Source organism: Gopherus flavomarginatus, chromosome 5 (assembly GCF_025201925.1).
Source record: "Gopherus flavomarginatus isolate rGopFla2 chromosome 5, rGopFla2.mat.asm, whole genome shotgun sequence".
Classification (NCBI taxonomy): domain Eukaryota; kingdom Metazoa; phylum Chordata; order Testudines; family Testudinidae; genus Gopherus; species Gopherus flavomarginatus.
Window position 1 is genome coordinate 132,151,822 of NC_066621.1, and position 24,534 is coordinate 132,176,355.

Consider the following 24,534-nt stretch of genomic DNA (forward strand, 5'->3'; position numbering starts at 1 on the left):
TTTTTTCCTTTTTCTTTTTTTGTGAAAAGGCCCCACATTTAGGCTTGATCTCTCCGCTGCACCGGCTAATTGCCCAGGTTAATCTGATTAATGCCATTGTGGAGAAGTGGTTAGCAGCTCCTAGCCCTGTCTATTATGCACCTATTCTCCTCTTGTTGGTTCACATTATTTGGTGTGATTTCCTCTGTCTGCGGCTCAGAGTCATTATTTATGCTTGGATTTGGTTAGGAAACACTTACACAAAATCTTTAAAAAGAATTAAACTGCGACAGAGTAGCGCCATAATTTGTGCATGTGTGTTTCTGGGATAGGGTTTGGGTCTTGGCTCCTTTGACTCAGAGTAAAAGGGATGCGTAGTGTGCCTTGTTTTCTAAAAGCACAACGCCTCACACAGAATAAATTAACTTTTAAAAAATTTACTACGATTATTTCTTTGGACAATTGTTCTTAACATTTTTTTTAAAAAAATCAAGCAAGACAGCTATTACTGGCTTTAACAGTGCAGAAACGGAACATTTTAGTAATAATAATCTGTCATCTAAAAACACATTGAGTGGTAGGGATTCAGAGTTGCTTTTCATCCATTAATATGCGCCTTTCCTTTTCAAGAAAGAATCATTTATTTTCTATCCTAGAAAACACAGTCTATGGAGCAGCGATTGTACAGTACTGAATTCTTCATGCCCATTACATGTAAACGGCGCGATTTAATTCCCTTAAACTGTTTATTAAAGACGTTTGTCTCTCCTGGTAGCTGGCTCTTGTGATTTGCAGAATAGTTGGTCTGTCACGACTGTCACTAGTAATCCACAGGAGGTAAACTGAATAAGATTAGACTATTTGCCCCATCAACCCTCTACCAAAGAAGGTAGGAAATTGTAAGCATGAAATGAAAACAAGCCATTAGGATCTGTTTACGAGGAACAAATTATTTTTACTCAACAAAGAGTGTACTCATTAATGTTAGGTGAAGCCTACTTGTATCCCTTCCCTTCAGTATGCAACCATTTCAAATTGGATATGAAAGTGATCTAGACCAGGAGGCTATTAATATCAGCAAAGGGCTTGCATGGTTAGGTTGTTTTGTTTGGTTTTTTGGGGGGAGGGGAAGATCTAGTATTCACTTTTTATTAATAAATCACAATATTAGTTAGAATGTTTCTTTCATTCAGACTTTGCTTACTTTGCAGATCACTAATTTTTTTCTGGTGTTTAAAAGACAAACACAAGCACAATTGCAACCAAAATATTTAACCGGAGTCCTGGCTATGAATTCTTACACACGGCGTTTAGATGTGACGTTCATGCAGATTTCCAAATGTAATGTAAAGTGAAACTATTGCACAGAGGTAAAACCCGTAATTCCCTCGGACTGCATTGGCCTTTCCAGTCATGTTGCAAATAGAACAGATGCTGCAGAATTTCGCTATCTCAATGCTTGTTCACGTATTCGTCCTTGGTGCTTCTACTGAACTGCTTAATACTCCTTTAATCGCAATCTGAAACTCTAGTTTACATGCAGTGCGCTCTGCTGAAATGCAGAGTATCAATCCGTCTCATTCATAGATATTCTGTCGAAGGACAGAAAAACGGAGCAATAGTAGGATTGCTATGAAACTGACAAACAGAAGACTGAGCCGTCCAGTCTCGAATACAACGAGAGAGAGCGACCTCCCTATCCATTCGTTTACATTAACAAAATACCACATTGCAGTGTCCAGTATCTTGGGTTGTCTTAAATAGGAGAGTCCTGCTTGTTTTTATGACCTCTCGGCTGGTGTTTTGTGTAATAAAGGGGGTTACGACTTGGTCCCAGCTGGTGTTTATACCAGAACCAGTGACTGAGGCTGATGAACTTCACCTTGGTGTTGTGCGTAGTCTAAAGGCAATATTTGCACATTAGAAGGGCTGGGGTACATTCCTAAGGCAGAATCAGAAGAGTTGTGCTAGCCTTTTCCTGATCTGGCCAGTCAAACTGTAAGCAGAGCCACAGAATTAACTAGCCTTAGCCGCTGTCGATTTAATTAAAATAATTAGCTATAAAATATTAATATTTTCCGCAGTTTAAAGGATTTCCTGCCCACCGTTATGTTAGTATGAAAAAGCCTGTAGTCGTTCATTTTAAGGGCAGAATTAAGTTATGATGGATACATTTTGATCTGCTTCAATAATTATTTCAACTATTCATAGGTTTATTTCCTCAAGGTAAGATTTTGCGTCATAGGACAAGTGTGTTACGTTAATTCTCAAAGTAGCCGTAATAAGATTGTACAACCATATTTTTCTCGTTGTGATCTCCCTGCTTTTAAAGTATGGGTAAGACTTATAATACTCTGCTGAATCACAATCTAACAGCACTCATTCTGTTCCTTTCTACAGACACAGTACAACATTTTAACAGAGAGCTTCCTTACAGTTTCCAGTGATCTGTGGTTTTTGTTTTTTTTTTAATTTCTGGTTAATTTTTTCCAAATAACCAGAAAGCTTTGTACTGAAGTTGTAGATGCATTTTAGTGAACTTTAAGCAGAATCTTATTTACGTCGCGCGCGCGCGCGCACACACACACACACACACACACACTTCCTAAAACCTGATTTAAAAGAGTTTCTCGTTTCGCATCCACTTTGTACTAACTTACAAATGTAATAATGCATTAAACAAACAATCTGCTGTCCCATATTGTCAGGGTGAATTGGAATAACAAATAAAACGCAAGCAAATTGTGTTGCATAGTGTTGCTAAGCGATTGTTTGTTACTATAGCACAGTCACAGCGTGGGTTGAAAGATACATCTAAAGAGGAGTACCGTATCGGGCAGACCAAGCTGTTAGATATGAAATAATGTAAACACTACATTGATTTTCAATATTATTACCCAAACACGATTTCATACAAAGCAATCACCATGCATAAGTCTATGAAAATATGCTTGTTGAGAAGTCAGTCATTTTTATAATAGTCCTCACTGTAAAGATATTAAATAACAGATCAGTGGATTCAAAATACATAGATTTTTGTGAGTTTAGTACATCAGCTCGCTTTTTTGATTACACCAATAAGAGCAATTTATTAGAAGCTCTGTCGCTAATAAATTGCTTCTGTGATTTAAATAGAAATGACAAAAAGTTTTTCTGCCATGAAATTTCTCTCAGGAGTGGTAAATAGAGATTCACAACAACCATCTACACGCACCCCTTCTCTCCCCATTGAATGAATTCAAAATGGTCTCCGAAACTTTTCTCATTTACACTTCATAAGGATGCCAAACCCTGTGCACTATAGGATTATTTCTTAATCGTAAACATGTAATTTTGGACCAGAGGAGGATTTTATATGTGTATTTGATGTATTCTTTTAGAAATAGGCTCATTCTTAAATTCTAGGATTGTAAGGGCCGCACGAGGGGCACCTGTCACTCTCTTTTTAACAACCAACCCATTTTACTGTATTTCAGCGTTAGTAGCATACAATAGGCATTTTATTCTCCAGGCTACTTCAAACGCATTCCAGAATTATACGGTGCTAGGACTTTGTTGTGAAGAGCAATACATCTTCTCTCCAACTTTTGGCGAACAGGTCTTAGGAGTGTTAGGAAGAGGGAAGACCCTAATAAGGATCACGGGACAAGTTGTGGTCGCAGACACACTGGTGTAAATCCGGAGTGACTTCATTGATTTCAATATTCACTCCGGATGGATAGTGGTCTAGCTGAGCAGAGGTTTGACCCAGGAGATGTGTATCAGAGAGACTGGAATACACAACCTCCTGAGGATGCAGTGTAAAATGATGCCAGCTCAATTAGAGAGAAAAAAAATATCCCTCTGAGTTGATTTTATTCTAGGCTGACCAGACAGCGAGTGTGAAAAATCGGGACAGAGGGTAAGGGGTAATAGGAGCCTATTTAAGAAAAAGTCCCAAATATCAGGATTGCCCCTATAAAATTGGGACATCTGGTCACTCTATTTTATTCATTCAGCCTGATTTGTTTTAAACTCTGAACACAGTAAAAGGACACCACCACCAGAGTTCCAAACATTTAATAAAATGTAAAACTTTGTAGCTAACATTGGTGTGATGACATACACACGCAAATATATACCATTATTGCAATGGTTTGAACTAGCTGACGGGGTAGGGGGCTGGATGGATCTCCTGCAGGGTGGAGAGGTAGAGGAGCGGATGGGAGAGAAAACAAACACATGATTTATAATGCGCTAAAACTTTTAAAATAAAATAAAGCACCTTGTAGTTCAGTTTAAAAAATAAGTTTGCAAATGTTACCATTACCCTTAGTCAAACATCAGCTTTCCCAAAGTTTGTTTCAAAATGATTGCATCATTACTTAAAAAAAACCCCACATAATGCACAATTATGATAATTTGTTCCCAGAATAAACTTATTTTGGACTGATTAGGAAAGTCAGTCATTTGAAAACTAGGCAAAACTGCTAAGGCTGTTCCTAAAACTTCCCTCTAACAATATCAGCTTCTAAAGTTTTCATTCATATAAACCTTATTAATGAAGATCTTTTACTTAAATGTCAAGGGGATTTGAAATTTAGAGTAAATTATGAACTTACATGTCTTGCCAAGTCATGGGTCAAATGCGTTTGTGAAAAACTGCTAAAAGAGCATATGGTTTTGAATTTTTCTACAATGACTAGTGTTTAAATAAATTGCTTGTACTGCTTAACTTCATGTATAATTTTGACAGAAATTGGCCTATAGCCTTTTGATATGTAAACATTTCAGGCTTTTATGCAGTATAAAAAGACACTTGCTTTTTGGGATCAGCTAAAGCAGTCACCCTGTAATTCTGAAAACTGGCACCTAACATTACATTCTTGCTACATTTCAACTTTCAAGTGGCAGCATAAAGAAAAAAAGAGAGGACGTTTCAAAAGCAATGTCCATTTGAAATTAAAAACTGTAAATGAGGTGAGAATGTGCCACTCACTATCTGATTGAAATGGATAAACCATAGCATTAAAGTCCATTCCCTGTCTTCTTTTTAAAAAAAAAAACCAGACAAATCAGTGAAGGGACACTTAAGTATAGCACAGGACTGACTTGCATGTCAAATTTCTGTCTTACAACAAAAAATCAATCAGTGTAAAGCACAAAATACGTGTTGAAAAATCTCAGTATTACTTCAGAATATATTTCCATAACATGTTTCAATGATACAGGCCATCCTGACGCAAACTAAAATGGGCTTTTGTGTGTGGAATGTTACATACAACTCCTCATATAAATGCCATACGAAGGCCTTTAAATTATTTTTATTACAAACACAACTTACCTGAAATTGCACTAGGCTGCAATTTCACTGTGCGCTAGGCCATACCCTAAGCTGCTTCTGCAGTTCTTACTGAGCAAATCTCCCATTGAGTTCAGCAAGAGTTTTTAAAAACCTGAGTAAATGCTTCAGGATCTGGTGAATAGAAAATAGTGGGTGACTCAGTTCTAAGTCTCCTTAAACTAAAATGATTTTGTGTGTGTCTAAATCCACCAAGCTACTGAATAAATCCATTTATTACTAATATATCTGTCTCACATAAATAAACCTCCTAATGTTGATTGGATGGATAAGTCTAACCCAGTGCTAGACAGAACAGGACCTGGATAGTTGCCTGGTGCCAGACAGCTCAATATGTTTATTTCCTGTGTGCTTTAGCTGGGGCTAAGCTGAAGTTGGAAAAGGGTTTAAATGAACTATGTAATTTCAATCTGTTACTGTAGTAAAATTCATATTTATTGTATATGTCAGGTTGTCATATACAGACTTCTCAAGATACACTGCCCCTTTTGTTAGCTTGTGGAGGTCATTTTTTTCAGAATTACAAGTAGTCAACGTAGACATATACCTTGTATACAATTCAGATGCTATAGCAATTTAGAAGCCCTTAATATGGATACAGTCTATGTGATGAAATCTAATTAGGGAAATAGAATCCCTCAAAAGGTGTCTATAAATGGGAACAGAGGCAAGAGAAGGTGTTTTATGTAGGATTCATATGCATGTTAACACACTTCATTGTAGTTAGTAAATGAAGAAGAATAACTTTTATATTTTGTATATTAAGAAAACATTTTTTCTCCCAGTTTCATATTACATGTAAACCCTGCAGATAATTTTAAATGGGAATCTTTTCTAATTATATATCTATTTCAAGGAGACTGGTGGGAAGACAGTTAGAGTACAATCCTGTACTCAAGAAGTCAATGGGAGCAGGCCCTTAATTTGTAATTTCTCTTTTCACCAAATATTAATATTGTCGTTTGAGAGAACACTTTTTACAGGCCTAAAGAGCTGTGTTTATTAAGAGAGATTATGCACAAATGGTTTAAGAACAGTCAGAGTATGTCTACACTGAACACTAAGCCCAGGCTCCGAATCAGGTTTGAGCCCAAGCCTCCTGTCTGTACACATACAAATCAGTCTGACTTAAGTGAACAAGGTCTCAAGACACCAGTCCTATGACCCTGCTGTGGGGTGAGTCAGAGCCTGAGTCCCACTGCGACTTGGGTCCAAGTCCTGTCATTATGCAGGGGGATGCAGGTTCAGCAGCAGACATGAATTAGAAGGTCTGCACAGTGCACTATGGACATGGTAGCATGGCTGAGACGTCCGGGTCAAGCAGTTGTAAACGCAGGTTTACAGTGCAGTGTGGATATTCAAACATGGGATTGGAAACACCAAATCCACAAGCCCACATTCAATAGACCCGAGCTTAGTGTGCACAGTGCAGTGTAGACATACTCTCAGAAGTATAGTGAGATGATCTGGATTCTGTTGCCTCTTCTACCATGGATTCTGTGTGACGTTGGGCAGGTCATTTGGCACATGTCTACTCTGCAATTAAACTCCCGCAGTTAGCCTGCATCAGTTAAGTCAGGCTCGTGGGGCTTAGATTGCAGGACTGTAAAATTGCAGTGTAAACAGTCAGGTGTAGGATGGATCCCAAGTCCAAATGTCTACCTCACAATTTTATAGGCATGCAGTTTGAGTCCTGCAAGCCCAGGTCAGCTGACACAGACCAGCTGTGTGTATTTAATTGCAGCGGGGACATACCCTAAGCCTCCCAACTACATTATGAAAATCTACCATGCTAAGGGAATTGGTTATAACACAGTAGTGCCTGGTAAGACTAAAACATAAGTCTGTCTTTTAGCCAGGCCTGACCCATGCTTTAAGAATGTTCCCAGATTGCTCTACAGCCCAAGACCATTTGCAAACTGAACCGCATTATAACCGGATCCCACAACATAGTCGATTGTCATAGTGTTGATAAAGCTTTAATCCTCCCTGTACGTTGGTTTTACCCTCTGTAAAAGGCGGTAATACTAATTCCTTATGCCAGGCATGTGTTCTGAGTCTGAGGCCTGGTCTACACTACGCGTTTAAACTGATTTTAGCAGCATTAAACCAATTTAACGTTGCACCCGTCCACACAACGAAGCCCTTTATATCTATATAAAGGGCTCTTTAAAACTGATTTCTGTACTCCTCCCTGACGAAAGGAGTAGCGCTGAAATCAGTATTACCATATCGGAATAGGGTTAGTGTGGCCGCAAATTGACGGTATTGGCCTCCGGGTGGTATCCCACAGTGCACCACTGTGACCGCTCTGGACAGCAATCTGAACTCAGATGCACTGGCCAGGTTGACAGGAAAAGCCCCGCGAACTTTTGAATTGCATTTCCTGTTTGCCTAGCGTGGAGCTCTGATCAGCATGGGTGGCGATGCAGTCCCAAATCCAAAAAGAGCTCCAGCATGGACTGTACAGGAGATACTGGATCTGATCGCTGTAGGGGAGACAAATCTGTTCTATCAGAGCTCCGTTACAGAAGACGAAATGCCAAAGCATTTGAAAAAAATCTCCAGACTATGATACAGAGTCCACAGCCCAGTGCTGTGTGACAAGCATAAAGGAAAGCCAAAGAATCAAATGGACGCTCATGGAGGAAGGGAGGGGGGACAGAGGACTCCGGCTATCCCACAGTCCCGCTGTCTCCAAAAAGTATTTGCATTTTTGGCTGAGCTCCCAATGCCTGTAGGGTCAAACACATTGTCTGGGGTGGTTCAGGGTATATCTCGTCAATTTACTCCCCTTCCCCCCTCTGTGAAAGAAAAGGGAAAAAAATCATTTCTTGACTTTTTTCAATGTCACAGTATGTCTACTGCATGCTGCTGGTAGACACGGGTGCTGGGGCAATGAACAGCAGCATCCTCTCCCTTCCCCTCCCCTCCGGCAGATGGTACGACATGACTGCTATCCATCATCATCAGCAGCCCGTGAGTGCTCCTAGCTGGCCTCAGGTGAGGTCGGCCGGGGGCGTCTGGGTAAAAATAGGAGTGACTCTCGATTATTCCTGGCAGATGGTACAGAACGGCTGGTAACCGTCCTCATCATAGCAACTGGGGGCTGAACTCCATCAGCCCCCTCCATTTCCTGTGTAAAGAAAAGATTCTGTACTGCCTGGTCTATCATAGCAGCTGGAGGCTGCCTCCCTCTCATTTTATCTCACTAAAAAGTCAGTGTTTCTTATTCCTGCATTCTTTATTACTTCATCACACAAATGGGGGGAGACCCTGCAATGGTAGCCCAGAAGGGTTGGGGGAAGAGGGAAGCAATGGGTGAGGTTGTTGCAGGGACACCCCCTAGAATGGCATGCAGCTCATCATTTCTGCGGGATCTGACACGGAGCGGCTGTGCTCTCTGGTTCTCTGATACACTGGTTCTCTAGTACACTTGCCCCACATTCTAGGCAGGACTGACTCTATTTTTAGATACAACATAAAGGACGGAATGACCCGGGGGGGGTCATTCCCATTTTTGTCTTTGCGCCCCCGGCCGACCTCAGTGAAGGTCAGCCAGGAGCACCCATGACAGCAGCAGACGGTACAGAATGACTGATAACCATCATCTCATCGCCAATTTACAATGGCACAGCAGACGGTACAGAACGACTAGTAACTATCTGTGCTATCTTGCAAAGGCAAACGAATGCTGCTGTGTAGCGCTGCAGTACCACCTTTGTCAGCGGCATCCAGTACACATACGGTGACAGTGACAAAAGGCAAAACGGGCTCCATGGTTGCCATGCTATGGCGTCTGCCAGGGCAATCCAGGGAAAAAGGACGCGAAATGATTGTCTGCCGTTCCTTTCCCGGAGGAAGGAATGAGTGACGACATTTACCCAGAATCACCCGCGACACTGTTTTTGCACCATCATGCATTGGGATCTCAACCCAGAATTCCAGTGGGCGGGGGCGACTGCGGGAACTATGAGATAGCTACGGGATAGCTACCCACAGTGCAACGCTCCAGAAATCGACGCTAGCCTCGGTACATGGACGCACACCACCGAATTATTGTGCTTTGTGTGGCCGCGTGCACTCGACTTTATACAATCTGTTTTACAAAACCAGTTTATGTAAAATCGGAATAATCCTGTAGTGTAGACATAAGCATAGACAAGGTCTCAGGGTAAAAGGATTTGCCAGAAGAGCTCCACTGGCAAAGACCTGTAGTGAAGATGCAGCTTATATTGGCAAGAGAGTTCTTTTGCTGGTACAGCTTATACTAGCTTCCACCAATAGAACAAACTATACCAGCAAAAGGACTTTTTGTCAAAATAATTATATATGCACTACAGCTTTTGTTGGCATAGCTATGTTGATTGGAGAGTGTGTTTTAACATGGATATGCTGGTAAAACTTTCTAGTGTAGACCAGCCCTACACTATACCAGTATAAGGCACATTTATACTAGTACAGGGGTGGCCTAACTTACTGACCCTCCAAGCTGCATATGATAACCTTCAGAAGTTCAAGAGCTGTAAGACATGCACAACATGCCCCACGGGGTGGTGCCTGCCGGGGCGCAGGGATTCTGCCTGAGGTCCCCCTCCTCACAGGGCAGATGCTCCTAGCCCCAGCACTCCACCGCAGGACAGAAGCCCTGAGCTCCCCCTCCCCCCCGAGTCTGATAAGTGGAGAAAGGGGGAGCCAAGTGGGGCTCTGAAAGCCGCACTTCAACTGTAAAACAGCCACAAGCAGCTTACAAGCTAAAGTTTGGCCACACCTGTACTAGTATAACTGCCTCAACGCTACATTGGTTAAAATAAAAAATCACACCCCTAACTGACATAGTTATACCAGCATAACTTTTTTAGAGTGTAGACCAACCCTAACTTCATTAATACCGGTAATGTGCTTTGAGATTCTCAGACAATACGCTCTTGCAAAGGACTTAATCATCAGAGGTGCTGAGCACTCAGAACAGCTAGTCAGCTTTGTGAGTGCTCAGCAACTATCAAGATCATCCCGGAAAGGATTTATCTCTTATATAAACTATCAGCACTTTTACTGCTTGGTTCCCCGCTGTAGCCATTTACTTGTGATGCAGACAGTCTTAAGAAATCATTCGTAGTTATTTACTAGAGCAAACATTTTACTATTTTAAAAACTTTTGTAAAGGTGAAGCATAACAGAAGATACACTTTATAATAATTGCTTTAATGTACACATTTTAAAATATCAAAACTCGTATGCATAAAACTTAAATTTTCAGTCATTTTAGGGTCTGATCCTGCCATCCTTACTCAAGTCAAAATTCACATTGAAGTCAATAAGGGCTTGATTCAAAACCAGTGGAAGCCTGTCCATGACTTCCTACGAGCTTTGAATCAGAACTCAACTGCAAAACTGGGTCTTTTACCTAAAAAATTCGTTTACCTTTGCAAAACACCATAATACTGAAACCCAGTAGGTTACTGCAGGGGTAGTCAATAGGTGGGTCACAGCCAAATCTGGACTGCCAGCTGCTTTTAAATGGACCCCAAAGTCTTTGAATTTACTCATTATAATTCTTTTGTATTACTATTTTCTCTGGACTCTTGACCAAGAAATTTGGACCTTGACAAAAAATAAAAAAAAATAAAAAATGGACTACCCTGGGTTACTGTGTCTGTTTTTTCTTTGAATAAACTAAGTTAAGTGTGACCAGTTCATACCATGAAATAATAATTTTCATATTTAAATATATGGAAAATTATTGTGTTGAAGTATATATGTTTGCAAAGGTCAAAAGTAAAAACTCAGTGAATATGATTATAAATAGAGAAGTACATAATAAGGAATAGTGGATTTAACAAAGGCAGGATGCATCTGCAAAAGGGAATTACAAAGTAACTAGTTTGGATAGATGACATTTTGGATCAATAAAAGAAATAACATCACCATAATCAATTTCAGTGTCTGAAGATTGAGTTGGATGTATAAAACAGAAACATTGAGTGAAATAACTGAGGTAGTAGAGTTGTTTCACTTACCCAGTAAAGCTTTTGTCTTTAATCCAGGTCTCCAGTTTAAATCACAGCACTGTGTCTGTCACCTTTATCCTTGTTTTAGTTCCAATTTATGTATTATGGGAAAAAGTAGTCTGTTCATAGTAATGTTAGTTTGGGGAATTGAATGCAAGATCTTAACACTGGACAGCTGAGCTTTAAAAAAATCCCAAAAAACTAGGTCTACATGATATTATAAGGGTATTTTTAATTTTACTATCCAAAGATTTTTTTCTTCAGTAATGCTTACAAGCTTAATAGTTTTGATTACTTTCATAAAAGATAACACAAAACTTGCACATTAAATTGTGATAGCTTTAATCTAATGCAATTAATCTCCAACTATTTACCATCCAGTCCCCTCCTCAACACACACACACACACACACACACACACACACACACATACACACACACACTCCTTTATAATTATGCAATCCAGGACTTCCAGGATAAAAAAAACAAACAAACAAACCAAAAAACCCCCAGAAACCCTCCAGGATTCTGGAATTATTTGAATCCTACAATATTTCAAATATTTGCGCTATTTAACGGTTAAAATATTTTAAGGTAATGCTAAAAGAGGGCTTTTTATAATTTGGACCACCTCTTAATAGAAAGATGGTCCTGTGGACACATCTCCTTTCCCACTTCACAATCATTATAATTTGTGATTATGCAATCTTCCTGTGGCAACTATGGCAACTGCTCACATGGACCAGTAATATTAGGAGAATATTTACGTTTGTATAGCTGTCTTCCATATAAGTGTTCTGTCTTCTTGATTCTCTAGGTTCACGGAGTTACTCCAGACCTACACCAGTATAAAGAAAAACAGTTTGGTCTGATATTTGCTCCAGCGGGTCAGTGGGGCAGTCTGAATGTGATCCCAGGCCAGGGGCTGAATTGAGATCATATATCAGCCATGGTCAAAGCTAATTTCTGTTTCAGAGATGTTACCAAATTACATCTCTTTTGTTTACACACTGACCTGGCACAAGTCATGGTTTTAACAATGAGGATAGTTTACTGCAGTTTTTCTGCCCTGGGTTTTAAAGAGTGACCCTGGCACTTAGAATTGCAATTGGAATGTTATTTGCATAGTTTTACTGTAAGGCAATAAAGAAATTATGAGGGTTGTGGTATAAAATAATTTTCATCATCTCCTTATGATATACATTACATTTGAACTGAACACAAGTAGTTTGCAGAAACTGTTACAATACTCAGAATCTTAAATATATTCCTCTACATGTATGGATCAGTTTGTCCAGGGCAGGAACAAGGTTTAAACAGTGTCCTATTGTGGCTTCCTTTGTGAAACCCTTTTCTTTCTATTGAAGATTCTGTAGGACACCAATCACCAGAGGATGTTCGCTAAAGCTTTACTCTTCAAAAGTGATTAGAGTTTAAACCCACGAATTTTAGGATTTCCTAGCCTCAGCCTACCCTAATTCAGCAAAAGAAGCCCTGCGTGGAAGCAGCATCAGGATTCAGAGTGTGTAAAGGGGAACTTTCACCACTTAAAGAAAGTTAACTAAAAATGGACAGCATTAAAACAAGTCTGAAATGTTTGTGTATACTGAAGCCTGTCTTCCAAGTTTGTCGATAATGGTGTTAGCGTAGAAACTTTAGGCTACTGTGTTGTTTGCTGAAGGAGAACAGCTCTACTGCCATAAGTGAGAGTTACATGCATACAAGGTCCCAGTGGTTAATTTGTGCCATCTAGGCTTGGCAGTTCACAGCCTCAGCACGTCTGGATTTGCTGAATGAGTTGTAAATGTAAAAAAATTGCTTGAGTCCTGGCACCTCTTTCATTATAAATTAAACACTGCTAGATCTGCACACCTGTGTCTTTAAAGATCCTAGAATAGAAAGCACAATAGGTTATCTTGTAAGTAGTAAAGATAAGTCCCAGGAAGAGAATGCTCTAAGAAGAAAATGGGAGGGTTCTTTGGTAATGAATCTAAGGGCTAGTCTACACACAGCATTGGCACCAATTTAAATAAATCACTTTAGAAAACAATTTAGCTGAATTGGTCCCATTGCTGTGTGTAGACCAGGCCTAAAAAACACAGCCACTGTAGATTTAACAATGTTAATTTTGAAGATGCAGAGGGGTTTTCTGCTAATTAATTGAACCTGAAGCATTTTAAGACCTAGTAGTTTGTGAAATGATGGCTAACAGGCGGCTTCTTGAATGTCTGAGGTATCAGCAATGTAAGGAATCAGTCTGAGAGCGACTACAGTATTAAAGATGCTATTTGGAGAGAGAGACTGGAAAGAAAAATAGTCTGAGTTCTACAGCTTGCGTTTCTTTACTCTAACAGCCTCTGTTGCTGCTACAACAGCAGCAACCACTTAGCTATACCTCTCTGTGCTTCAAACTCCACATTGTCTATCTTTCACTGTAAATCAAGAGCTAAGAGCATGACCACAGAGATTCCAGGATTCTTCCAACTTAAAACAGTATTTACAATTGTTCCCATAGCAGGATTTTTTTAGGAGCCTAGTTTTTAATAGTATGAAGGAAAATAAGCCATTATATCTAAAGTAGAGCTTTGTGAAGCTCAAAAACGTGTCTCTTCCACCAACAGAAGTTGGTCCAATGAAAGATATTACATATCCCATCTTGTCTTTCTCATTATATCTAAGAGCATAAGAATGGCCCTACTGGGTCAAACCAAAGGTCCATCTAGACCCATATCCTGTCTTCCGACAGTGGCCAATGCCAGGTGCCCCAGAGGGAAGGGACAGAACAGGTAATCCTCCAAGTAATCCATTCCCTGTCGCTCATTCTCAGCCTCTGGCAAACAGAGGTTAGGGATACCATTCCTGCCCATCCTGGCTAATAGCCACTGAAAGACCTATCCTCCATGAATTTATCTAGTTCTTTTTTGAACCCTGTTATTGTCTTGGCCTTCACAACATCCTCTGGCAAGGAGTTCCACAGGCTGACTGTGCATTGTATGAAGAAATACTTCCTTTTATTCATTTTAAACCTGCTGCCTATTAATTTCATTTGATGACCCCTAGTTCTTGTGTTATGAGAAGGTGTAAACATCACTTCCTTAACTACTTTCTCTACACCAGTCACGATTTTATAGATCTCAATCATATCTCCCCTTAGCCGTCTCTTTTTCAAGCTGAAAAGTCCCAGTCCTATTAATCTCTCCTTTTACGGAAGCCATTCCATACCCCTAATCATTTTTGTTGCCCTTTTCTGAATTTTTTCCAAATTCCAATATATCTTTTTTGAGATGGGGCGATCACATTTGCACACAGTATTCAAGATGTGGGTGTACCATGGATTTATACAAAGGCAATACGATATTTTCTGTCTTATTATCTATCCATTTCTTAATTATTCCCAACATTCTATTCGCTTTTTTGACTGCTGCTTGCACATTGAGTGGATGTTTTCAGAGAATTATCTAAAATGACTCCAAGATCTCTTTCTCAAGTGGTAACAGCTAATTTAGACCCCATCATTTTATATGTATAGTTGAGATTATGTTTTCCAATGTTCATTACTTTGCATTTACCAACATTCAATTTCATCTGTCATTTTGTTGCCCAGTGACCCAGTTTTGAGAGATCCTTTTGTATCTCTTCACAGTCTGCCTGGGACTTAACTATCTTGAGTAGTTTTGTATCATCTGCAAATTTTGCCAACTCACTCTTTACCCCCTTTTCCAGATCTTTTATGAATATGTTGAATAGGACTGGTCCCAGTATAGACCTAGGGAGGACACCGCTATTTACCTCTCTCCATTCTGAAAACTCTCCATTTATTCCTATCCTTCGCTTCCTATCTTTGAGCCAGTTACCAATCCATGAGAGGACCTTCCCTCTTATCCCATGACAGCTTACTTTGCTTAAGAGCCTTTGGTGAGGGACTTTGATCTAAAGGTAGATTTGGTTGTTTTGTCACTCCATTAGGTGACTCATACTTCAGTTCCAGCTAACATAAAAAAGTTTGTGCGCTACAAGAAACAAGTATGGACAAAATACTGATTTTATTTATTTATTTTGTTTCCAAACCTTGTATATAGCATGATGGAGCAGAGGCAGCAAGAGCTTGTTCAGATGAAGAAAACATACATTAACAAATACACCTGCCATGGAACACTGGACTATTATATATGCATAAACACACATATGTATGCACGTGTCCGAAATTCCTTTATCTCTTCTGTGTGCAAGAGCAATAAAAATGCTATAGCATTCAACCTCACAGCAACAACAATAAACTCAAGAGAGGGCAGTCACAAATTTGTATACCCTTACTGGCTAGTGTTTACTTTGCCATATTTTTGCACCTAAAATTTACTTTATGTATTAAATGCAACCCCAGACTGGCACATTTAAAAAAAAAAGTGCTTTGTAGTGCTCAAGAACTGTAGCTAACCACTCAATTTCAGTTTTCCTTCATCTAAAGTAATAAATATATCATCTCCCACCTACATACTATGCACTGTTTGCAATACTAGGATTATTATCTAGGATCCTCAGATATAAATGGAACCCCTCCACACACACTATTGTTCTAGCAATGGTAGGAGTACCAGTGTAGGCAGGGTCTGAGAATTTTTAACATCTTGTCATCTAACCCCGCTCTGAGCAGGTCTAGACAACATGGTAGAATGACAGGTGGGCTGCACTGACTCCTCAGTGCTCCCACCATGGTACTGGAGAAGCTGCACCAGCACTAAACCAATGGTAGGAGAAAATCTCTGTAGACTCAGCTCCATTGGTTTCAATGGGAATTGGATCAGGTTTAACTTCAGACCATGTTGCAAATACCTTGATATAAATCCTTCGGGTTAAGTTGCTAATTGCAGGGGCAGGTGGAAACCACAGGACCTCTTGGGGAATTAAAACTCTCAATGAGGCCCTGTTTACTCTAGGATAATTACCTTGTTGTTGACACTGAGTTAAACCACAGACCCTCCTAATTCCTCCTCCACTGGAGTTGTAAATAGCTTTGCAGCTGTAGAAAGAGCCAAATGCTTTCACAGCCATTACAGAAATCCTGCTAGACACCATTAGTCTGGATCCTTGGTGTCCTTTTTGCTGAGCTCTTATTCTCTTTCACCCCATATTCACTAGAATAAAACCTGTGTTGGCCATTCCCATTTTAATAACTGGTTCAACCTAACATATTTGGGGCTTGTCAATGCACTAAGTCACATCAAAATCACTAGTTAAGTTAAACCAAAGAGGTTTAGCTAAACTGGGGGAAAGGGCTGTCTGAATACTTATTTCTGTTTAAATTATGTTTGTTTATTTTGGTTTAGTTTAGATCAATTAGGAAGAGATTTAAGCTAAACTGAAATAAGCAGTTTAAACCAAAGTAAGAGGGATTTGCCCTAGTTTAATTAAGCCAGTGCAAGTTTGCATGTAGACAATGACTAAGATATTTTGTCCGGTCACGGAAGTCCAGGGAAAAGTGTATTAAACTCATTTTAGAGAACTGTATGTAGATACTGTTTTCTGATAAATTATCACAGCATGTTTCTAATTGCTCAAGTTTGATTGAGAGGGTGTGACTGGGCTACCGGCAGCTACAGATGGGCCAAAATGGAAATCTCATATTTGAACTCCTTTGAATTTGCAGGTCAGATTTGAATCCTCAGATTTATTTGTCTATCTACCCTTTTATATTGCACTCATCAACACTGTACTCAAATGCCAGAGCTGAGGCTGGCCTTATGATTTTGACTCCAGTTCAGGTGCAAAATTGGAATAGGCTTATTTTATGCTTCAGGACTGCGTACAGACAGAATTGTGCAGAGACAGCTGTTCCATCCAAGACAACAGCAAATCTCACCAGATTAACTAGTCCCGTGAGAGATCTGCCAGTTGGGACTGAAATCTCTTGAGAACAGCTCATAAATTACACTGCTCTACAGCCAAAATGCTTCTGAAATAAATGTAGTCCAACTTTACTAATTCTGGGTCACTGAGAACGAAAATGATGCTTAAAATTGTTGATTGGCTCTAGTTTTCAAGATATGCTATTGGGTCAGTATATACGACCCTTGACTTGGGAATGGCGGAGGATAAGTGAGTTATAAAGGGAAGGGATCTCAATTTAAACCAGAAATGACTAAAATACATCTTTGACTGGATCTATGAATAAATCTACGACTGGGTTTGAATAGTACTTGCTTTTTAGGCAAAACAATGAATGATGCAATCTGAAGCTGGTATTGCATCATACATGATATGAATTGCATCATGTTATTCCTGGAAGTCATGGATGATGCAATCATAACGAAGCTTACGTCACTCAGCTGAACACATTGCCCTATATCAGCTCTAGAAATCATACAGTGTCATGCTCTCTTATTTGTCAGTGTTTGATTTTGCAAAGGGACACATTTCTGTTTAGCCAAAGTGAGCAGAGATGCCTCGTACTTGTGTGAACAGTGCAGATAACTTCTGCTATGTTTGTGGTGAAGTGACTTTTGCATCACAAAAGCGCAGTCTAACCACTATGGTTAAGAAAGCCTATCACCTTTCTTTTGGCTGCAAAATTGGAGATCAGGACAAGAGGTGGGCCCCACACATATGCTGCAACACTTGTGCAGGAAATCTTCGCCAGTAGTTGAACAGGAAAAGGAAATCTATGCCTTTTGCAGTGCCAATGATTTGGAGAGAGCCAACAGATCATACCAGCAATTGTTACTTCTGCATGGTGCCTCCAGTTGGGAAAGGAGTGTCAAAGAAGAAAAAGTGGACTGTGCATTATCCAAACATTCCCATCAGCTATACGCCCAGTACCCCACGGAGAAGGGCTGCCGGTTCCTGATGCACCAGAATCATTCTCACTTGAGTCAGAGGAGGAAGAGGAAGAGGATGAAACTTCTGGTCCTGAACCATCAATGTCACAGGACCCACATTTTCTCCCATCCTCCTCCTCTGAACCACACCTCATAACACAAGGTGAACTGAATGACCTTGTCAGGGATTTGGAACTACCCAAGACTAAGGCAGAGCTGTTGGGCTCCAGACTACAGCAGTGGAATCTCCTGGCAGGCTATCAGGGCAAATGGAGCCCATCAATGCTTGCAGACTATTGCTGGACTGTGACAAGAGATGCTCCATTTAATGAATACAAGAGACAAGCCAAGAAGCGCCGAGTAGACACTGAATAGGACTAAACTATGTACATAATAGTTTTTTGCCTTTTGTTTCATAATAAATTTTATTTATATAACCCTTTTGCTGATTTTTAAAGTGTTACATAAACAGGACAGGTGAAATATTATAATGTAAAGCAACCATAAACACATGAAAAGACCTAGGTTTACAATTTATGATTAAAACTCTACTATCTACACAATATACATAGACATAAAATGTAAAAACTTAAATATCTCAGAAATAGTAGCCAATCAGTTGTTTTAATTGTCACATTTGAATTCAGCACATCAAAATATATAATAAATATCACATTTTATCTCTGAAGCAAACGACTTCTCCAAAATTGTAGACGAGTGTTATTTGTGTAATGGAACCTGAACCTGAGCCTAAATCTAATCCACATCCAAACACCAGCTCCTTAGCCCATCTCTACATATTTCTTCTAGTAAGTGCACCCAGTCTTGAAAACAGTTTTAACATAATTTTGCCTGATCCACACTGACCAGACAGACACCTTAAACCTGTGTCAGCTGGTCCCACTTTTTGAAACTGGTTCACAGTCTAAACCATTTTTTGTTTGCAGGCTAGAGGGAGTGTATTGGTTCCACAAGCAGCCCAGGTTCAACTCTGCATCCCTCAGTTAAGCTTTTCCAACTATTTACCATCCAGTCCCCTCCCCAACACACACACACACGCAAAAGCAATCCTTGTAATTTCTTAACACATTATAATTATCGAATCCAGGACTTCCAGGATATTTGGGACAAAAGGTCCAGGCTGTTTTGGAACACGTTTAGAGAAACAGAATATATATTTTACAGACAATTATTAACCACTACAGATAACTGCTATCTAATTTCTTCGTTTTGTTTCAATATCATCAGTATAGCATACTGAGTGCTTTTGTCTCCCATTATATAGCTCTGCTTTGCTGACAAAAGCTGTTGCAATGAAATCAACTGTCCACAACAATTCCAGTTCATTGTATGATTAATACCAATAATGTACTCAAAACGGATGTTTAACAGAGTTAACTGATTTGCTGGAGTGTTAACAGCCACAGACTTTAACTAATAAACAGATCATTAACTGCTGGTAATAAACAACTTGCCAGGAATCATTTATTATTTAAAAACATAGTTTGTCTTTAAAAAGATGGTCCGCACTGAGGACAGTGTATGACACCTTTCCTGTTGTCACTCAGACTGTGAGGCACTGCAATACCAAAGAGAAACCATTCCCTGCTCTCTAAATCAGACTCTGTTAAAAAGTTATTCTATTTTTCCATCAGAAAATAATTATGAGTAAAACGTTATTTATTGACCACTGCCACTGTTTCATAGTATGACCAGCATTGTTACAAAGCTCTAGCTTTTAATATTGCCTCCTGTTTAAGGCATGAACTCTAATTCCTGTTTCTGATTGCACAGTATAACTGCCTCATCCTTCTCACAGGATATCACATCTGTGGCACTGCCACAAACTCATTTCCTGCTGAAAACCACCATGTGTGGTATATAATATTTACATGCAGAGAACTTCAATAATGGAAACAAAAGGAAGACAGAAAGAAAAGAAAGAGAGAGATGTTATTCTATAGGGAGTGGACAAAGATACTCTAATAGGAACTGTTTCAAGCTAAGGTTGGAATAGAGAATTCTCAAGCAATATACATTGAATTTTCTTTTATAAGAAATGTACATTCTGACAAGGAAAAGCTTGTCAGAGAATTATTGTAGGTGAAGAATTCTTCTCATAGATGTCTAAATCATTTAGTCTGTAATAAGATTAAACTAAATTCAAATGCTTCCCATAATGAGAGAGACACAATAGCATTCAGTGCTATTTTGAGCTTGTCAATGTTCTATAGTTCAACAAGACAGTCCTGTTTTATTTTCTTCTTTTTACATTCTTCATGAGAGGAGCTGAAGAGGTGGAACAGCTAGCTGACCAAAAGGGAAAATGTTTATTAATATTAATTACTAATACTACAATTAAGTTACCAAAGCTATGAGACAGAGAAAGTATTAACACAGTATTATTTTGTGAGATTTATTATTTGAGGTAACAATTAAGATACAATGAATCCTAATACAAATAACAATTAAATATCACTCAAGGTCTTGATTTTGCTGTTGTTTGACATCCAAACCTTCAGCTGGACACATGTATATGAGAATGTTCTGTGTTTTTAAATAGTTATATTTATTTATTTATTTGTATTCTATTAGCTCCTAGAGGTGCCAGCCAAGATTGGAGTCTTATTGTGCTAGGCATTGAATTCATGAATTAAGAGACAGTTCCTGCCCCCAAAGACTTTGCAGACTAAATAGGGACTAGATGGCAGTTAGATTTGCCAGTATAATTTATGAATTGAAAGAGTGATGCATTTAAAATCTAAATGAAATGTCAGCAATCAAACACAACTTAGGGATGCCTTCTTTATACCAACCCCTTTTTAACAGAGGTTGCTATATCCTTTAAACACAAAGCTTTTTTCACCATTATTTAATTCCCATATAAAACTCAGAGCCCAAAAGAGAGCAATATTTATATAGTTATTAAAAACGAACAAACAAAAAACAAAAATAAAATCCTAAAATCCTGACCTTAAACTAACATCACAGATATACTATTACTTGCAGTGAGAAGCAAAAACTGCATTTGCATGCTGGTTGGAGAAATGCTTCCATTTAATTGCTTGTGGAAGCAGCATTTTATTTATAGACACACTGTGCAGAAGGAAATTTGGCTTGCCATGTGTATAATAATATGCATGGAACTTTGCCAGGAAGCTGGCTATACCAGGATGTTTGGTGTTCCATACACCAGGAACTTGGAACAACTCTGCATGTAAACACACAGAGAAGGTTACTTCCCTCCCTCCCCACAAGGGAACTTTAAGGCAGGCCTTCACTTGGATGCAAATGTATAAAATTAGTAACTACCAACGTTATGTAATTGAAACATGAATAATTCACTTTAAAATAACTTGGAATAAGTGTATCAATTAGCTATAAAGAGATGAGATTATTTGCTACTCCTACATTTGCCATTTACAGAAACATAGCACTAAAACAGATTCTATGGGGTTTTAAGTTAATCCTTAAAAATCAGATATGAAGAAATCTATAACTGTGTCAAAATGGAGGTCTGAAGTCTGAAATTCTGATGAGTAATCCCATTAACTGAATTAATTATGACACCACACATGAGTAAGGGTTGCAGGATCAGGCCATGCTGATTTGCGAGAAAAAGCAGGTTTAAGCAATTAGTTGATTAGAACCCCTTTTTATTTTAGTGTTCCTCCCTTTATTACCCATAGTATGACTGCAGGGACAGACAGGATTTTTGAAGAGGAGCCAAAATTAGCTCAATTGCTGGACTTGAATCAGGAATTTTGTTTCTGCTAAGTATCTCTTTAAGTGAAACCTTTATAAACTAAAGGGAAAGCTATATAAAAAACAAATACTGAACTTAAATTTAAAAACACGAGGATACTACCACAGTATGATGAGATAATGGCAGGGAATGTAGAAATAAGATGAGGCTTCCTTGTAATACTAACTCACCCACATTGCACCGAGGGTCTAGTCCTTCACTCAGTACCCAGCCTGACTAGATGTCTGGTCATTGTGATCATCTGGAAGAGCATATTCTTGACTCCCCTGGCCTAAAGAGTTTCCACAGTCCCCTAAAATGGGAAGGGCTGGTGGGTCCACCTAGCGGTTGATGCTCTACCCCTTCTTCTATCCTTTCCCTTCAGCCCTGCACACAGCATCCAACCCTCACCTCTCTTCCAGCTCAGTGGAACCACCCTGCTTCCACTGCCACAGAGTTCTCTCTATCCAAATGGAAACAGAATGAATATGGCCCACAGTGGGCCTGACCATGCTTTCCTTGTGCATCCAAGGCCACTATTCAAGTCAGTTGCAGTGCTGGGCCCAGTCTATCTATTTAGGCATACACTGAATAGCCTCCCTCATAATAAAAATGTAGTCTGCATATGCAGCCTGCGCCATCGTGCATCAGCGGGCATGGATCCAGCTTGATTTAGCCACAGTAGGTTTTATTTCTTATCGCCTAAGCTACCAAGCTCAATCATGCTCCCTTTGGAGTTCGTTTTCCATTAACTTGGATGGAAACAAGATCAGGCCCACAATTACCTTTCAGTTAGACAAAAATCACTGGATAGAAGTGCATAGAACTTGTGCTGGCCCTCTGCCCAGGGGTGAATTTAATCCCCACAGAGTAAAGTACCTGGGGAGAACATCCATTTTTTAACATTTTAAAATTCAGATAAATGGGTCACAGTTATCCAAAATTTAAAACAGTTACCCAGAAAAATGTTGCTTGTATTATATCATCTTAGGAAACTTGCTAAATGACCTTCCTGGGCTATATGAGCTTTTATTCCAAAAAAACATTATAAACAGTCTACTGAATACAAGGAGGAAAAAAAAATAATCTATTTTTCAGATCAAGCTCTCAAGCCTTGCAGTGGTGGAAAATAAATCTTACAAATTCTTTCAATTTCCATTTAACATTTCCTGTTCCAATTGCAGAGACAGTTGTCTCTTAAAGTGGTTGTAGTGCATTCATAAGTTGCAACAGTATGGTTTCCCTGACAAATCCATTTCAAATCCAATAAAAAAAATATAATGGAATTAACTGCTTGGAGATTTTGTTGAATAGCTCAGCTCTTAATAGGCCAATAGCCCAGTATGTTAATATATTAAGAGGCTAGACAAAGTTATAATATGAGAAATGGAAAGCAGACAAACAGGGAAGCAACAGGACTTTCTTGCACCAGGAAATGAGTTGCTATTTAAGAATCTGATCCTACAGTTTGGCACATGGTTAAGGTGTTGGAGAGCAACAATTCCTAACCACATGCAGCATCCTGGATGTAACAAACACCTAGATATTTGTCTGTCTCGGACAGTGGGAGGAATAAGCTTGTAAAGGGAGACATACTCCCTCCTTCCCGGCACATGAAGTTCATAGTCTTCCCTACAGTCATCCTAGGGCCCATTTAATGCATGCCAACAAGTCTCAGACTTTTTGGGATATCCACAGCTGGAAGGGCAGTGCCATCCATCCTACCGCTGAGGTTGCTATGGCTACTTACATTTCATTCAAGAATTTTTGTTTAATTTATTTATTGTTGCATCTAGCAGAGACTGTTCCACTTCTGAGACACAAGGAAGTGGCAGTCAGAAACACATGGCAATGTGGCTTAATGATTAGGGCTGGATTTACACCTTTTGCACTCCTAAGCACCGCATCTTCAGCCTTCCTACTTGCTGCCTACAACTGACCTTTGTGTTTTCCATAAAAATGAAACTTTTAACTTTTAGGGACCCCTAGAACGCCGGTGCCCCTAGGCATGTGCCTAAATGGAAATCTGTAAGCCCAGGCCTGAGAGCATAGGTCTGGATCTTAATTTAGTTCATACCTTTTCACAACTTTAACTGTACCTTAACATCTTCTTTTCCTCTAGCAGCAGTACTGCCAGTCCTAGCCATTCACGTATCAGCAGTTAGGCCACAAAAACAACAAAACTAACTTAAAAATTCAGTGTTTTTTTAAAAATAATATTTTGTGTTCTTTTTCTTTGCCTCCTGGTTTTTGAAACTTTGGAGTTCATGTTTTCAAGCTTTTCTCTGCAACCATGAAAGCTTTAAGTTTCCTTAAGTAAATAACAGTAACACTAGATTCACAGGTAATAATAGGTCTCCAGGAGCTGAGATTTTACGTGTTCTTTTGTATTGTTTGTTTTTTCATTTTGGGTGGTCGGCAGCCTTTTTACTATGTATCTTCTTGCCACCCCAAACTAAATCCACAAAAGCATCAGAATGAGACAATCTTTGATCATAACACAGAAGAAAATGAAACACAGTACTTTTTTGGGAGGAAACTTTTAATGGACACTTATGTGTTTTTAGGCTCCAAGATAAAGGTACCTGTGACAACTTTTCAGCAGTGGGATAGTCAGCAATATTGTGCAGCCTCCTGTTCTAATATT

At 39.3% G+C, this 24,534-nt stretch overlaps 1 protein-coding gene across 1 annotated transcript in view; it reads right to left on the bottom strand.

The window, feature by feature from the left end:
• LOC127051761 (alpha-1-antiproteinase 2-like) overlaps positions 1-18,196 on the bottom strand; it is a 298,892-nt gene extending 280,696 nt beyond the window's left edge. Inside the window, exon 1 of the mRNA XM_050954486.1 lies at positions 18,192-18,196. The gene's annotated coding sequence lies outside the window, so the exon portion shown is untranslated. The remainder of the gene's footprint in view (positions 1-18,191) is intronic.
• Between the last annotated feature and the right edge of the window lie 6,338 nt (positions 18,197-24,534).